The sequence below is a fragment of the Dermacentor albipictus genome, chromosome 3, assembly GCF_038994185.2.
Source record: "Dermacentor albipictus isolate Rhodes 1998 colony chromosome 3, USDA_Dalb.pri_finalv2, whole genome shotgun sequence".
Lineage (NCBI taxonomy): Eukaryota > Metazoa > Arthropoda > Arachnida > Ixodida > Ixodidae > Dermacentor > Dermacentor albipictus.
In genome coordinates, this window is record NC_091823.1 from 122503464 (window position 1) to 122522198 (window position 18735).

The following is an 18735-nucleotide window of genomic DNA, read 5'->3' on the forward strand; positions in this document are numbered from 1 at the left end:
TCCTGTCCGTCATGGAAAAAGAAAAAGAAATAGTCACAATCAAAGTTAAGGAAAATATAACGTTCAAAGAGGCACGCAGGCGGGTAGCATACCTGCCAAAGAAAAGCTTTGCCGAAGTGGCGCGTCAGGGGGCAGCGTCACAACGGCCTCCGGCGACTGTCCGACCCACACGCAGTGAGTCGGCAGTTACGCCATCTGCCCCCACGGTGGTTGCAGCTAGCGCTGCTCCGCCAACCGAGGAAAAGGGGCCATCGACCCCGAAGGTGGGCGCAGCCGAGGCTGCCTCAACCTCCCAGGTCCCTTCCAGCGCTGGCAATGGCCGGCGCAGCCAAATTCCCCAGGGAACCCCATCGACCTCCGGGCTGGTGGGCGCAGGGTCTTGCCCTCCAAGGCGGGACCTTCCCTGGTAACTTCTCGCTCACAAGAGCATGTGTCCGGCGCCTCACAAGAGGCAATGGACACTACAACTATCCCCAAGGCGCCCCAGGCGCCTAAGGAGCGGCGAGGTTCCCTCGAACGCTTCAAAAAGAGCAAAACCCCGGTTGCAGGGCCTCGAAAGGGCTCTGTAATCTAAGACATCCCTTCTGTTTCCGTAAACACAGCACCAATTAAATTTAAAATATGGATACACAAATCATTAAATGGAATGTCAGAGGTCTACTTAGTAATCTTGATGATGTTCAAGAACTTATCCATAAACACAATCCAAAAGTGCTGTGTTTACAGGAAACACACTTAAAATCCAAACACACAAACTTTCTCCGTACGTATGTTACGTTTCGCAAAGATCGCGATGATGCCGTCGCATCATCGGGTGGTGTGGCGATTCTCACTCATAAAAGCATAGCATGTCAATTTTTACAGCTACGTACGCCCCTTGAGGCAGTGGCGGTGCGAGCTGGTCTGCTAAACAAACTCATCACTATTTGCTCGCTTTATATACCCCCACATTACAAATTAACTAAACATGAATTTCAATCTTTTATAGATGATTTGCCAGAACCTTATCTGCTTCTTGGCGACTTCAATGCACACAACTACCTGTGTGGCGACCCTCGTATAGATGCGCGAGGACGTCTTGTTGAACAGTTCCTTTTCTCTTCTGGTGCTTGTCTACTGAATAAGAAGGAAGCGACATACTATTCTCTTGCAAACAGAACATTTTCTTCAATAGATCTTAGCCTATTCTCCCCGTCACTACTGTTGGAACTTGAATGGGAAGTTAACGACAATCCTTACGGGAGCGACCACTTCCCTATACTACTAAGAACATATAAAGAAAACGAATGTCTACCACAGGCTCCTAGGTGGAAAATCGATACAGCCGACTGGGAGAAATTCCGAACCTTAACTAGCATATCATGGGATGACATGTCCTCGTTAGAAATAGATGCTGCTGTGGATTACTTTACAGCTTTCATTATAGATGCCGCATCTAAATGCATACGTGAAGTAAGTGGCTCAGCATGCAAACGGCATGTCCCGTGGTGGAACGATGAATGTAGAGTCGCACGTAGGAATCAAAACAAAGCGTGGGCGTTGCTACGCGATTCGCCCACTGCAGAGAATCTTGTTAACTTTAAGAAAGTCAAGTCTCAAGGGAGGAGAACCCGCCGAGAGGCCAGAAGAGATAGTTGGCAAAAGTTTCTATCGAACATCAACTCGTTTACAGATGAGGCGAAAGTCTGGAACCGCGTAAATAGAATTAGAGGGAGACAAACACATTCACTCCCTCTGGTGAACACACAGGGTGATACGCTGCAACATCAGGCAGACTCACTTGGGGAGCACTTTGAGAGTGTGTCAAGTTCAAAACATTATTCGAAATCCTTCCTGAAATATAAGCAAATAGAAGAATGTAAACCACTCAAAAGAAAATGTCTACAGAATGAATCGTACAACTGCCCTTTCAGTATTGCCGAGTTGAGAGCTGCCTTGAGCTCATGCAAGAGCTCTGCACCGGGAGCTGACAGAATCATGTATGAAATGCTCAAAAACGTACACATTGACACGCAAGTAACGCTACTTACACTTTTCAACACCATTCGGGCTGCAGGATATCTCCCAACTGCATGGAAAGAAGCCATTGTGCTTCCTGTTTTGAAACAAGGCAAAGATCCTTCCTTAGTGGCAAGTTACCGCCCGATCGCCCTCACGAGTTGCCTTTGTAAGGTATTTGAAAAAATGATTAATCGGCGACTCATCCATTTCCTTGAAATGAGCAAAATGCTTGATCCGTATCAGTGCGGCTTCCGAGAAGGGCGGTCCACAACCGATCATCTCGTACGTGTTGAAGCAAATATCCGGGACGCATTTATACATAAACAGTTCTTCCTATCGATATTTCTCGATATGGAAAAGGCGTATGATACAACGTGGCGTTACGGAATCCTAAGAGACTTGTTAGAAATGGGCATCCATGGTAATATGCTAAACCTAATAGAAAGCTATCTATCCAGTCGTGCCTTCCGCGTAAAAGTCGGTAACGTACTTTCGCGTCCTTTTACGCAAGAAACGGGTGTGTCACAAGGAGGCGTGCTCAGCTGCACACTCTTCATCGTGAAGATGAACACGCTTCGCGCATCACTACCACCGGCAATCTTTTATTCTGTCTACGTGGACGACATACAAATAGCTTTCAAATCCTGTAACCTCGCAGTGTGCGAGAGACAGGTACAGCATGGCCTGAACAAAGTGTCGATCTGGGCAGACAAGAATGGATTTAAGATCAATCCTAACAAAAGCTCTTGCGTTCTTTTTACAAGAAAGAGAGGAATGATCCCAGATCCTAGCTTAGAACTGGGTGGACAACAAATACCCGTAAACAAAGAGCACAAATTTCTAGGTGTTACACTTGACTACAGGCTCACTTTCGTTTCCCACATAAAACATCTTAAAGAAAGATGCCTAAAAACGATGAACATAATGAAACTCCTATCAAAGACTAGATGGCGTAGTGACAGAAATTGTTTAATGAAACTCTATAAAAGCCTCATTCGATCACTATTAGACTATGGCGCCGTGATCTATCATTCTGCCGCCCCGAGTGCGTTAAAGATGCTAGACCCTGTCCACCATCTAGGTATCCGCTTAGCCACGGGCGCTTTCAGGACAAGTCCCGTTGAAAGTTTATACGCAGAATCGAACGAGTGGTCACTTCATCTCCAGAGAACATACATCAGCCACACGTATTTTCTGAAAGTGCACTCTAATCCTCAACATCCGTGTTATAATACCGTTAATGACATGACATATGCTACACTCTTTCATAATCGTCCCTCCATAAGACAGCCTTTCTCGCTGCGTGTGAGGGAGCTTAGTCATGAAATGCATGTTCCACTCCTCGAGCTTCGCCTAATGCCTCCAGCTAAGCTGCTACCTCCTTGGGAGTGGCAGATGATACAATGCGATATATCTTTCATGCAAGTCACAAAACACGCTCCAGAGATTGAAATACAAATGCATTTCCGGGAACTCCAATACAAACACTCCTGCGCGGAGTTCTACACAGACGCATCGAAGTCACGCGAGGGGGTGTCCTGTGCAGCCGTCGGCCCATCCTTCTCGGAATCCGATGTACTGCATCCGGAAACAAGCATCTTTACGGCTGAGGCCTACGCACTGCTGTCCCCGCAGGGGCGTCTGCGCAAGCAGGCGTTTGGTGTGTGGCGACACCACGGACCCGAGCACACGACGGTTGGACCCTCCCGCGTGTAGCCGTGCGCGGCTTAGCCGTGTCTGGGGAAAAGGGGATCCTGGGGGTTGAGCTGATGCTGGGTGATTGGACCTTTATGGCCCCCCGGCGGAGGCAACACACCCCTTTGGCCTCTGCTTCACATAGACGGCACCCCCGGACTGACCCACCCGGGGGAAATCGGTAGTTGCCTTTTCCTGTCTCTCTCTCCCTACAACCTTCGTCTTTTCCTTACTTTCCACCTTTCCTGTCTCCTTCTCATTTCTTTATTACTTCCGACCTTCCTGGCAGCAAGGGTTAACCTTGTGTGAGTAGCCAACCTCGGTTATATCATATTGGGTTATAGCAGCAACGTACAGCTGGCGTTAGCAGGCCCTGTTTTTCAGACCCTGCAGCGTCCCCTTGTTGGACTCCATGGTGGGTGGCTGGCCTTGCTGCCGAAAACTACACGTCCACACATGGCTACTTCCTTCCCTCCACTACTTGATCGCCCTCAGGGCGCACCGATGAAGTCTTTCAATTTTTCGGCCGCCAAAAAGAATCATTCCCGCGTTTCCATGTTATCCATTCCGCAAAACCAGATAAACCAGTAAGAACTATCTCACCCTTCCTTGTTTCTAAGTCATTGACTGAAGCCTTTGGTCCTGGATATAAGGCGTCGAGGATGGCAAGCGGTGATCTCCTCTTGGAACTCCGCGATCAAAAACAATATGAAAAATTGTCAACATTAGTGTCATTTGGGGAAACCCAAATAATTATAACCCCGCACCGCACGATGAACACCACCCGTGGTGTTGTCTCTGATGATGACTTGATGGAGCTCACTGAGGCTGAACTCTTGGAGGGCTTCAGTGACCAGAATGTTGTAAATGTTAAACGAATTAAGATGAGGCGAGATGGAAAAGAGATCAACACGAAACACCTGATACTCACGTTCGGCTCAAGTGTCCTTCCCGAGTACATCGAGGCCGGTTATATCAAACTTCGTGTTCGACCATACGTTCCCAACCCTCTCAGATGCTTTAAGTGCCAACGTTTCGGCCACAGTTCACAGAACTGTCGAGGCCGGCTGACTTGTGCCAAGTGCAGTGACAAAGAACATTTCTCTGAAACGTGCCAGAACACTCCACATTGTGTTAATTGTGATGGTGAGCACGCCGCGTACTCGCGGTCGTGCCCTTCTTGGAAAAAAGAAAAGGAAATCGTTACAATCAAGGTAAAGGAAAACATAACTTTCAAGGAGGCACGGAGGCGGGTATCATACCTGCGCAAGAAAACCTTTGCCGATGTGGCGCGTCAGGGGGCAGCGTCACAACGGCCTCCGGCGGCTGTCCGACTCACAAGCAGTGAGTCGGCAGTTACGCCTTCTGCCCCCGCGGCGGTAGCAGCTAGCGCTGCTCCGTCAACCGAGGAGAAGGGACCATCGACCCCGAAGGTGGGCGCAGCCGAGGCTGCCTCAACTTCCCAGGTCCCTTCCAGCGCTGGCAACGGCCGGCGCAGCCAAATCCCCCAGGGAGCCCCATCGGCCTCCGGGCTGGTGGGCGCAGGGGTCTTGCCCTCCAAGGCAGGACCCTCGCTGGTAACTTCCCGCTCGCAAGAGCACATGTCCGGCGCCTCACAAGAGGCAATGGACACTACACCTATCCTCCAGGGGCGCCAAGCGCCTAAGGAGCGGCGAGGTTCACTCGAACGCTCCAGAAAGGGCAAGACCCTGATTACAGGGCCTCGAAAGGGCTCTGTAAATAAATCTCTGTAATTTACATAATCACTACTTCTTTTCTGTACACACAGCACCTATTTACTACCAACATGGATACACAGATAATTCAATGGAACGTCAGAGCTCTTCTTAGAAACCTTGATGATGTGCAGGAACTCCTCCAAAAACACAATCCAAAAGTGCTGTGTTTACAGGAAACACACTTAAAATCTATACACACACACTTTTTCCGAAAGTATGTTACATTTCGCAAAGACCGCGAGGATGCTGTCGCATCATCTGGCGGTGTAGCCATTATTGCTGACAGAAGTGTAGCGTGTCAGTATTTAAAGCTCCAAACGGCCCTTGAGGCCGTGGCCGTTCGAGCCATACTTTTAAATAAACTCATTACCATCTGCTCTTTGTACATACCACCACATTATCAGCTTCACAGACGCGACTTAGAATCATTAATAGATGAGCTCCCAGAACCCTATATGATTCTCGGTGATTTTAATGCACACAGTAGTTTGTGGGGCGATCCACGCTGTGATGCGCGAGGTCGCGTCATTGAACAGATGCTTTTCTCTTCTGGAGCATGTCTCTTAAATACAAAGGAACCCACATATTTTAACCTAGCCAACAAGTCATACTCTGCCATAGATCTTAGCATTTTATCGCCGACGCTTTTACCATATTTTAAATGGATTGTGCTTAACAACCCATATGGGAGTGACCACTTCCCAATAATCCTAATTACGCCGAAACAAGATCAACTTCCCCCGCAGGTCCCTCGGTGGAAAATTGACACAGCCGATTGGGAACGGTACCGAACTCTTACACACATGACCTGGTCTGAGATGTCCGGTATAACCTTAGATGACGCTGTTGCATATTTTACAGCTTTTATACTTGATGCCGCATGTAAATGTATTACTCAAGCGAGCGGCATGGGTTCCAAACGGCGTGTTCCCTGGTGGAACGATGCGTGTAGGCAAGCACGGAAGAAGCAGAACAAAGCGTGGGCGCTGCTTCGCGATTCGCCAACAGCAGAAAACTTGGAAAACTTTAAGCATATCAAATCCCAGGCGAGGAGAACGCGCCGACAAGCAAGACGAGAGAGTTGGGTGAAGTACATATCAAGCATCAACTCGTACACAGATGAGAGGAAAGTATGGAATAGAGTGAAAAAAGTCAATGGGCAACAAACATATTCCCTGCCTTTAGTGAACAGCCACGGAGAAAGCCTTGAAGACCAAGCCAACTTTCTCGGTGCACATTTTGAATACATATCGAGCTCTTCACACTACTCCGAAACCTTCCTAAAGTACAAAACACAAATTGAACAGCAAAAATTTGAAAGAAAGTCTGCTAAAAGTGCGGCGTACAACAATCCATTCTGCATAGCAGAACTGGAGGCAGCACTTAACTGTTGTCACACATCCGCCCCAGGTTCAGACCGCGTAATATATGAGATGGTAAAACAACTACCATCCGAAACACAGAAAACCCTCCTTTACCTTTACAACGTTATATGGTTTTCCGGCGAGATCCCTCCTGTTTGGAAGGAGGTGTGATGTTATTGGGCCGGATCACTCCAGAAAAAGGGAGAAGCAGCACGCCAAAGCAAAAACACACATCAGACATGTATTTACATACATAACACGGATAATGGCACACACGCGTCACAATGTCCCAAAATGCCTCATAGGCGACATGCACTATATGTATCGGTGGATTACGATCGGCCTACAGTTCCGGCGGCAGCTTGTGTCGCCGTGTCTTAGACTTCGTTGAACCGATGCCGGCCAGCGGGGTCGGACAACAGTGTAGGACGGCCGGGTCGGACAGCTGGGTCGGACAGCCGGGTTGGACGGCCGGGTCGGACAGCTGGATCGGACGGCCGGGACGGTCGGCCGGGTCGGATGGCCGGGTTGGACGGCCGGGTCGGACCGCCTCGCGGCGCTCAGGTAGCCGGCCGCAGTCACCGGGTCGCGTCCACAGCTGGCGGGGTAGCCCTGTGGCCGCTCACCCGAACGCTCAAGTGCCCTGGTTCCGGACCGCCAGCCCTCCTGGACCAGTGCCCAGCGGAAGAGCGGGGCGAGGTAGCCTCCCAGCGGGCGACAGTGTTGCTTCAGGTGTGGCGTATTGGCGCGGTCGGCGATAGCTCCTATGGGCCAGACGCCCAGCGAGGAAGCTGTTTTCCGTCGACAACCGAATCTCGCGCACTGCTCACGCCACCAGCCACGGGCCACACTCTCGCGCCACGCTTTTTGAGGCGCCACTGCCGGCGCTCCCAAATCGGTGTCGATGATGATGATGGTCCTCTTCGCCACCGCACGGCGCACTGTCTTCATATGTTTAGGCTTCGCACTCCCGCGTACCATATATTATGACAGGAGGCTATTGTAATTCCAATTCTAAAGCAAGGAAAGGATCCGTCCTCTGCATCAAGCTACAGACCCATAGCATTAACAAGTTGCCTCTCCAAAGTTTTCGAAAAAATGATTAATTGTCGCCTGCCCCGCAGGGGCGTCTGCGTAAGCAGGCGTTTGGTGTGTTGCGACACCACGGACCCGAGCACACGAGGGTTGGACCCTCTCGCGTGTAGCCGTGCGCGGCTTAGCCGTGTCTGGGGAAAAGGGGATCCTGGGGGTTGAGCCGATGCTGGGTGTTTGGACCTTTAAGGCCCCCCGGCGGAGGCAACACACCTCTTCGGCCTCGGCTTCACATAGACGGCACCTCCAGGCTGACCCACCTGGGGGAAATCGGCAGTCGCCTTTTCCTGTCTCTCTCTTCGCACATCTTCGTCTTTCCCTCTCCCTTTTAGTCTTTCCTGTCTTCTTTTTCTTCTGATAACTTCCAACATTCCTGGCGGCGAGGGTTAACCTGGTGTGCTATGACCTACCTTGGTTATAACATATGTGGTTATAGCGACGACGTACAGTTGGCATGGCAGGGCTTGTTTCAACACATACCCTGCCTTGTCCCCTTGTTGGGCTCGATGATGGGTGACTGGCGTCGTCGCTGAATACTCAACATATCTCATGGGAACTTCCAACCCTTTTTCAACCGATCGTCCCACTAAAAGGGGGCGCACCGATGCTACATTTCAATTTTCTCTCAAAGCCACTCAGACTTTCCCCAAATTTCACGTTGTTCACAGTGAAAAACCTGACAAGAAGGCAAGAACGATTTCACCATTCGTTGTTACGAAGTATCTCACAGAGACCATTGGAGGCGGTTATAAAATCACCAAGCTGGCCAGTGGCGACTTATTACTCGAATTGAAAGACAAAACACAACACGACAAGCTAACGAACCTTGTAGAACTTGGAGACATCCCCGTCAGTGTAACAGCACACCGAACCATGAATTCGTCCAAAGGCGTAATTTCTGACATTGACCTAATGGACCTGACCGAAGAAGAACTCCTGGAAGGATGGAAGGATGAAAACGTCATAAACGTACAAAGAATAAAGATCAGACGGGACAACAAAGAGCTGCCAACTAAGCACCTGATAGTTACCTTTGGCTCTAGCACATTACCAGAGACATTGGAAACTGGATATATCAAAATCAGAGTACGACCGTACATCCCCAACCCGCGACGTTGTTTTAAATGCCAGAGGTTTGGCCACGCTTCCCAGAGCTGCCGAGGGCGGCTAACATGTGCAAAATGCGGCATCAACGATCATTCTGCAGATGACTGTAAGGCTGAGCCCCGTTGTAGCAATTGTAATGGTGGCCACCCTGCATACTCTCGATCATGCGAAGTGTGGAAAAAAGAAAAAGAAATAATTGCGATAAAGGTCAAAGAAAACATAAATTTCAGAGAAGCAAGACAACGCATCTCATCAACATTTACACAGAACGCATCTTTCGCCGAAGTGGTACGTCGGGGGGCAGCACCACAACGGCACTTGGCGGACGCCAGCACCACGCATAGCGAGCGTGCGGCAACGCCACCCGCCCCCACGGTGGGAGCAGCGAAGGCTGCCCTACCTCTCCCGAATTCGACCACAGTGGAGGCCTCTGCTAGTGCTGGCACCAGTCAGCCCAGCTCCGAGGTCAAGAAAAACCCACCAACCACCAGGATGGTGGGCTCCAAGGCCTTGTCTTCCGAGACAAGGCTTTCACGGAAAACACACCGCTCGCAAGAGCGGCTGTCCAGTGTCTCTCAAGAGGCCATGGACACAACACCGAGTCAGAAGGCGCAGTTGACGCCTAAGGAGCGGCGCGATTTTGCCGATCGCTCCAAAAAAGACAAAACTCCAATTACAGGGCCCCAAAAGGGCAACGTAAGCTAAACCAAGTTCATTCTCTTTGACACATAGCACAACATTTATTTTAATATGGATACACTGATTATTCAGTGGAATATCAGAGGCCTCCTTTGCAACCTCGATGATATCCAAGAACTCCTTAATCAACTAACTCCTAAAGTGCTGTGTGTCCAAGAGACTCATTTGAAATCTAAACACAAACACTTCCTACGTCAGTATGTTATTTTTCCGAAGGATCGCGATGATGCCCTCGCATCATCCGGCGGCGTAGCAATCATAGCTGACAAATCTATAGCCTGTCAACACTTACAGCTACAAACACCCCTTGAGGCAGTGGCCATTCGAGCTGTACTGTTAAATAAACTGATAACCATCTGCTCTCTATATATACCGCCGCATTTTCAGCTCCACAAACAAGAATTGCAAACACTAATAGATCAGTTGCCTGAACCATATCTTGTGCTTGGAGATTTAAATGCGCACAGCAACCTATGGGGCGACTCGCGCTGCGACGCGAGAGGTCGCTTGATTGAACAGTTCCTTTTTTCTTCAGGTGCATGTCTTTTGAATGGGAAGGAGCCTACGTATTATAACATGGCAAACAAAACATACTCCTCAATAGATCTTAGCATAGCATCTCCTACTCTTCTACCTTACTTTAAATGGAAAGTTATTAAAAACCCATACGGGAGTGATCATTTTCCTGTAGTTCTAAGCACACCAATGGCTAACGAATGCCTTCCACAATTACCTCGCTGGAGAATTGACTCGGCTGACTGGGAAACGTTCAAAAAGCTTGCTTGTTTATCCTGGGACGACATGTGTGCTTTAAGCATAGACGCTGCGGTTGAATATTTTACCGTTTTTCTCCTTGACACCTCCTCCAAATGTATCCCTGTAACAAGTGGATTGTCCACAAAACGCCGTCTTCCGTGGTGGAACGATGAGTGTCGAAAAGCGCGAAAGAAGCAAAACAAGGCATGGGGTTTACTTCGGGATTCTCCGACAGCAGAAAATCTAGTCAATTTCAAACAGGTCAAATCCCAGGGTCGAAGAACGCGGCGACAAGCTAGAAGAGAGAGTTGGAGAAAGTATATATCAGGAATAAACTCTTACACTGACGAAACAAAGGTTTGGAATAGAGTGAATAGAATAAAGGGCCGACAGTCTTACTCTCTGCCTTTAGTGAATACTCAAGGCGACAGCATGGAAGATCAGGCGAACTTTCTTGGCGCACATTTCGAACATATATCCAGCTCGTCGCACTACTCTGAAACATTCCAAAGGCACAAAGGGCAAATAGAAGGACAACCATTAGAAAGGAAAAGCATAAAATACGAGGCATACAATAGACCCTTTTGCATGGCAGAGCTTCAGGCAGCCCTAAACAGCTGCAACCAATCTGCCCCCGGATCTGACCGCATCCTATATGAAATGCTTAAACACCTGCCGCCTGAAACACAAAAAACCCTTCTTTGTCTCTACAATTCTATATGGTCGTCCGGCCGCATTCCCTCTGCTTGGAAAGAGGCCATCATAATTCCCATTTTGAAACAGGGTAAGGACCCTTCTTTGGCAAATAGTTATAGGCCGATAGCATTGACGAGCTGCTTATGCAAAGTTTTTGAGAAGATGGTAAACAGTCGCCTGGTACATTATCTAGAAATTAATAAGAAATTAGATCCATATCAATGTGGCTTTAGAGAAGGCAGATCGACGACAGATCAGCTTGTACGCATGGAAATGTACATCAGGGAAGCGTTTGTCCACAAACAGCTTGTGTTATCAGTGTTTCTTGACATGGAGAAGGCATATGATACTACGTGGCGCTTCGGGATCCTTCGGGATCTTTCTGCAATGGGCATTCGCGGCAACTTTCTAAGAATAATTGAAAGCTATCTTTCTGACAGGACATTTCGTGTTAGAGTTGGCAACGTACAGTCTCGACCATTTTTACAGGAGACAGGTGTACCGCAGGGAGGAGTACTGAGCTGTACGTTATTTATTGTTAAAATGAACTCCCTCCACACCGTATTGCCTCGCACACTCTTCTACTCCATCTATGTGGACGATGTACAGATAGGGTTCAGGTCATGCAATGCTAGCATTTGCGAGAGGCAGCTACAACTTGGCTTGAATAGACTCTCAAGGTGGGCGGACGAGAATGGTTTTAAATTGAACCCCCAAAAAAGCACATGTGTCTTATTTTCGAACAGGAGAGGTGTACCGCCACAACCAGACATTAACATTAATGGAGAAAGACTTACTGTTAGTCCTGAACACAAATTCTTAGGTATTATCCTGGACACAAAGCTTAACTTCATTCCCCACTTAAAATATCTTAAAGAAAAATGCCTGAAGACCATGAACCTCCTCAAGCTGCTCTCTCGAACAACTTGGGGCAGTGACAGGAAGTGTCTGCTTAGCCTGTATAAGAGTCTCGTACAATCACGCCTCGACTACGGAGCCGTGGTGTACCACTCCGCAAGAGAGACTGCGCTAAAGATTCTTGACCCAGTCCACAACCTCGGTATACGACTGGCAACAGGCGCCTTTAGAACGAGCCCTGTTGAAAGTCTCTACGTTGAGTCCAACGAATGGTCCTTACATCTACGCAGAACATTCCTAAGTTTATCATACTACACTAAGGTAAAATCAGACACCGAGCATCCATGTCATTCCATAGTTAGCGACCTGTCCGCCTCCAGACTTTACACTAACCGCCCACGTATTAGAACTCCTATGAGCCTGCGCTTGGAAGCAATGGCAGAAGAAACAGACATCCATATCCCAGAGAAGGTCCTTATGCCTCCCACTCGCCTGCCACCTCCTTGGGACTGGCAGACCATGCAATGCGATATCTCTTTTGTCGAAATAACAAAACATGCACCAGAGGCACACTTACGGTCACACTTCTCCGAACTGCAAGCAAAGTACTGCTGTGCCGAGTTTTATACAGATGCTTCCAAGTCATCTGCAGGTGTCGCGTATGCGGCTCTTGGACCATTTTTTTCCACCTCCGGTACTCTAAATCCCAACACAAGTATTTTTGCGGCTGAAGCGTACGCAATACTTTCAGCTGTAAAGCACATCAGACATAAAAACCTGAATAAGGCGATCATCTTCACGGATTCATTAAGCGTAGTAAGGGCTTTAATGAGTTTTCGAAAACCTAAAAACCCTATTTTTAATAATCTATACACAGAACTATGCTTAGGCTTAACATACAACCAAAACATAGTCATATGTTGGGTGCCTGGTCATAGGGGTATAAAAGGTAATGTAGCTGCTGACGAAAGTGCAACGTCAGTCGTCTTTAATGAAACGGATGTGAATAAACCCATAGCAGCTACAGAACTTAAGCCATTCTTACGCCACAAACTGAGGAAGCACTGGCAGGACCAATGGGATAATGCAGTAGAGAATAAGCTACACGTTATCAAACCAAAATTAGGGAACTGGATATCTGAAAGAACAGCAAGACGTAAGGAAGTGCTTCTTTGTAGGTTAAGAATAGGACATACTTACGCCACTCACTCCTACCTTTTGACGGGAAGCGAACCTCCGACATGTACCAAATGTGGCAAGAGGCTTACAGTTATCCATGTTCTTATACAATGCACAGAAATAGAGGCAGAAAAAAAAAGCACTTTCCCTCTGCTTATCTCCAACACACACCGTTACACCCAGCATTCTTTCTCAGCAATGAACCCCTTTTTACATTTCAATCAGTATTAAACTTTCTAACTGAAACGGACACCTTACAAGTGATTTGGCCAGGCTACTTGTAGCACGGCCTCCACCTGGAGGTCGTAGTTGCAACGAAACCATTATTTAGAGCACGTGTCTCCCAGCCCTTGCTCTCAAGGCCTTGCTGAGGCACTAGTGCTACAGATTCTACATATTTTACTGATCATCTCTATCTCGTGGAACATCTATTGTCATCAGAGAAACGATCAATCACTGTCATTTTTAATATGTAGATATTCTTATTTTATGCACTTTAGAGCGAATAAGTTTTAGGTCCTTTTAAATCTTCATTGCACCACATGCATGTTTTGCACATTTTAGTGAATATTTTAGGCCACTATACAGCCGTGTTTTATTACTCCTCGCTATTAACACCCACAAATCATTGCTAAGCACTGATCATCGACTTGGCGCTCTTTGGCCACATCTGGCCCTTGCGCCAATAAACTCTACTAATCAATCAATCAATCAATTGTCGCCTGCTACACTTCCTCGAGTCAAGCAATTTGCTCGACCAGTACCAGTGCGGGTTTCGGGAGGGTCGATCTACCAGTGACCATCTTATACGCATCGAGGCACGTATCCGTGAAGCTTTTGTCCATAAGCAGTTTTTCTTATCGGTATTCTTAGATATGGAGAAAGCCTATGATACAACGTGGCGGTGTGGGATATTGAGAGACCTCTCACAGTTAGGTATACATGGTAATATGTTCAATGTCATCGAAAGTTATCTGGCTAATCGCACAATTTGTGTTCGAGTGGGCAATGTTTTGTCACAGAAATTTGTACAGGAAACAGGAGTGCCGCAGGGCGGTGTGCTCAGCTGCACGCTATTTATAGTAAAAATGAATTCTCTTCGACTACACATACCACGTAACATCTTCTAATCAACATATGTTGACGATGTGCAGATAGGATTCCAATCAAGTTCTCTTGCAATCTGTGAGCGACAGGTCCAGCTAACCCTTAACAGGGTCTCCAAATGGGCTGACGAGAACGGGTTCAGACTGAACCCACAAAAAAGCACGTGTGTCGTTTTCTCGAGAAAAAGAGGCCTGCACGCTGATCCTGAAATTCTGTTGCATGGTGAGCGTCTGCCTGTAAACAAGGAACATAAATTTTTAGGCATAATTTTAGACGCGAAATTAACCTTTGTACCGCACATAAAGTATCCTAAAATCAAATGTATGAAAACAATGAAAATTTTAAAGGTGCTCTCACGCACAACCTGGGGCAGTGACAGAAAATGTCTCATGAATTTGTATAAAAGCCTCATACGCACACGACTAGACTATGGAGCCATAGTCTACCAGTCGGCTACTCCAACTGCTCTAAAGATGCTTGACCCCGTCCACCACTTAGGAATTCGCCTGTCCACAGGTGCCTTTAGAACAAGCCCAGTGGAAAGTCTCTACGTTGAATCGGATGAATGGTCACTTCAACTGCAGAGAGCATACTCGTCTTTCATGTATTTTCTTAGAGTAAACGGAAACAGTCAGCACCCCGCGTATTACACTATAAATGATTTGTCCAGTTCTCAACTTTTTCGCAACCGGCCCACAGTGGCAAAGCCTTTCTCACTGCGTGTCAGAGACATAGCTGAAGAAACAAGTTTTCCCCTGCTGGAATACCATCCTATGTCCCCTGCTATACGGCCCCCACCGTGGCAGTGGCAACCAATAGAGTGTGATATATCCTTCATAACTGTTACAAAACGCGCTCCTCTCGCGCATATACGAATGTACTTCCTGGAATTACAACACAGATACTCAGGTCCTGAATTCTTTACAGACGCATCAAAGTGTAATTCTGGCGTATCTTATGCAGCAGTCGGTCCATCCTTTTCGGATACCGGTGTTCTGCACACGAGCACAAGTATCTTTACAGCAGAGGCCTACGCCATATTGGCTGCCGTTAAACACATTAAAGAATTGAATATCCCAAAGGCAGTTATATACACAGACTCTTTGAGCGTCGTAAACGCATTGAAAACTGTGAAGAAATATAAAAATTCTATAATTGTATCCCTCTATTCAGCGTTATGCACCGCCTATGCATCCAGGCAGCATATCGTAGTATGCTGGGTGCCGGGGCAATGCGAGATTGAAGGAAACGTGTTGGCTGACCAGCTAGCCACATCCATCCACGCGAACGCTGCAGACATTTCCACGACTGTCCCTGTAATGGACCTTAAGCCCTCCATAAGGAAAGCGCTCAGGGCTTTCTGGCAGCGGTTGTGGGATAAAGAAACAGAAAATAAACTCCATGTTATCAAGCCATATCTTGGCAACTGGCCGCCGGTATCAAACAACCGCCACACGGAAGTAATACTTTGCAGACTTAGAATAGGACATACATACAGTACACACGCATACCTCTTGTCAGGTGGTGATCCACCCATGTGTGATAAGTGTGGTGAGCCACTTACCGTGCTTCACATCCTGATGCAATGCAGAGAATTAGATGCAAATAGGAAAAAGCATTTTCCATTACCTCACCGGCAACAAATTCCACTTCATCCTCAAATGATTGTAGGCATAGAACCTCTCTTTAAACATGAATCCCTGTTTCGATTTTTAAAAGATGTACATAGTTTCCATATTATAGCCCCAGGAAATCCGTAGCACAGCCTCTAACAGAGGTTTCTGCTGCGGTAGGTGCAATAAAGAAAGCACCTGCCTCCCAGCCTTTGGGCTCAAAGGCCCCTCGGAGGCATAAGTGCTATTTACATATAGTGCGTTTTAGCTCCATGTCCACTTATCACGCGTACTATATCCACAGTCCACTACACGTATCACTATCATAATTTTATGCTATATACTATTCTACCCTTCCATGACACTGATTGATTTTAGGCCACTTTACAGCCATGTTACATCCCACCATCGCCACTCACAAATCAGCGCTTAACACAACATTATCAGTCATGGCGCTCTTTGGCCATACCTGGCCCTTGCGCCACTAAACAACACACATCCAATCCAATCCTACGCACTGCTGTCGGCTGTAAAGTATATAAAGAAATAAAAACTCGAGAAATCAGTTATATATACGGACTCCCTAAGTGCTGTGAAGGCCTTAATGTCATTTTCTAAGCACAAAAACCCAGTCATCAACGAACTCTATTTCGTCCTATGTAAAATGTATATATGTAACAAGCATGTCATCATATGCTGGGTGCCCGGTCATAGGGGCATCGAAGGCAATGTTCTGGCGGACCAGATGGCCACATCAATTGCATCGTATTCTATAAATCCTACCGCAGCAGTCCCTGTCACAGATCTGAGGCCCTACTTGCGCAGAAAACTGCGGAACTACTCGCAACGCTCGTGGGACATGGAAAAGAATAATAAACTGCATGTAATAAAGCCACAATTAGGTTTCTGGCCTCCTGTAACAAAATCCCGCCGGACAGATGTCCTATTCTGCCGTCTAAAAATAGGACACACTTTTGGCACACATAACCTCTTACTCACGGGAAACGAGCCTCCAACCTGTGGTAGATGCGGGGAGAGGCTGACCGTCCTCCACGTCCTACTGGAGTGTCCGGAAGCCGAACCCGAAAGAAAAAAAAACATTTTCTCTTAGCATACAGGCATCACATCCCCCTTCATCCTGTTATGTTACTTGGTCCAGAACCATTCTTTGACACCAACGCCATCTTAGGTTTTTTGAAAGATGTTGTGTTGCATGTTATTAGCCCCACACGTTCGTAGCGCTTCCTCTCTTCAGAGGATGCCGCTGCGACAATTATTTTGAATAGCACATGCCTCTAGGCCCTTGTGGTTCAAGGGCTCTGGCGAGGCAGTAGTGCTGTAAGCAATTTAACGTCTCGCATATTTTAAACAATGCATCATTCTTTTACGATGCATTTTAATCTCCACAGTCTTCGTCTTTAGTCGTCGCCATAATTTTATAGCACGTAGATTGTACGCACTTTACAGCGAATATTTTTAGGCCACTTTACAGCCAAGTCACATCTTCCATAATACATCGTCAACATTACCACTTGTCATGGCGCTCTTTGGCCAAACCTGGCCCTTGCGCCACAAAAAACCACACATCATCATCATCGTCTATTACTTCGAGTTTCTGTTTTATGCTACTGATGTCGTCTTTAAGCTTGCCCGGCTCTCGACACTCAAGCTTAACGAGCCTTTCGAGCATCGTTCTTAGATTTCTTTCTTTGACTTTTTCCTCATACTTAAGGCAGCTAGATCGCTCTATGGCTTTCATTTTGACATGTTGCTTTAATAAGTCCCATTGTGTGCCAACACTGGGCATCCGTTCTGCTTTGATTTCGTTTGTCGCCTCTTTCACAGCTTGAATAAAGCATTCGTCGCTCAGGAGCTTTACGTTTATTTTCCACAAATCCCATGAAAATGTGTTTTGTTTTCCCTTGCTTCCCAACAGACATATAACTAGACAGTGGTCCGAGAACGACACGGGTTCTACATGATACTGGGTGCACAAAGGTAATATCTCTATCGACGCATAAATACGGTCAAGGCGAGCGTGACTCAGTCCTTGGAAATGCGTAAACTGCATTTCTCTTGCTCTTTCAAGGCATTCTGCTACATCATCTACATCATGTTCTGCAATTAACCGTGACAATAGCTGGCTACTTCTATCTTTATACCCGTGCTCATTGCTTCTGTCTCGAGTATTCAAAACGCAGTCAAAATCTTTTAGCATAAGAACATGTTTGTCTTCACTCAGATACTGCTCAGTGCTAAGAAAAAATCTGTGCCTCTCATCTATACCGTTCGGCGCGTAAACACATATTACCCTCCAGGTAACCCCCCGCAGGAGCGTCTGCGTCAGCAGGCGTTTGGTGTGTTGCGACACCTGTACCCGAGCACATGAGGGTTGGCCCCTCCCGCGTGTAGCAATACGCGGCTTAGCCATGTCTGGGGAAAAGGGGATTATGGGGGTTGAGCCGATGCTGGGTGTTTGGACCTCTAAGGCCCCCCGGCGGAGGCAACACACCCCTTTGGCCTCGGCTTCACATAGACGGCACCTCCAGACTGACCCACCTGGAGGAAATCGGCAGTCGCCTTTTCCTGTCTCTCTCTTCCTACAACCTTCGTCTTTCCCTTACTTTCCACCTTTCCTGTCTCCTTCTCTCTTCTATTTACTTCCTTCTTCTTGGTGGCAAGGGTTAACCCTGTGTGGCTATCCAACCTTGAGTACACCATATTTGGTTATAGTGGCGGCGTACGACTGGCGTCGTGCAGACTTGTATGCAAGCTCTGCAGCGTCCCCTCGTTGGGCTCCGTGGTGGGCGGTCGGCGCTGCTGCCGAAT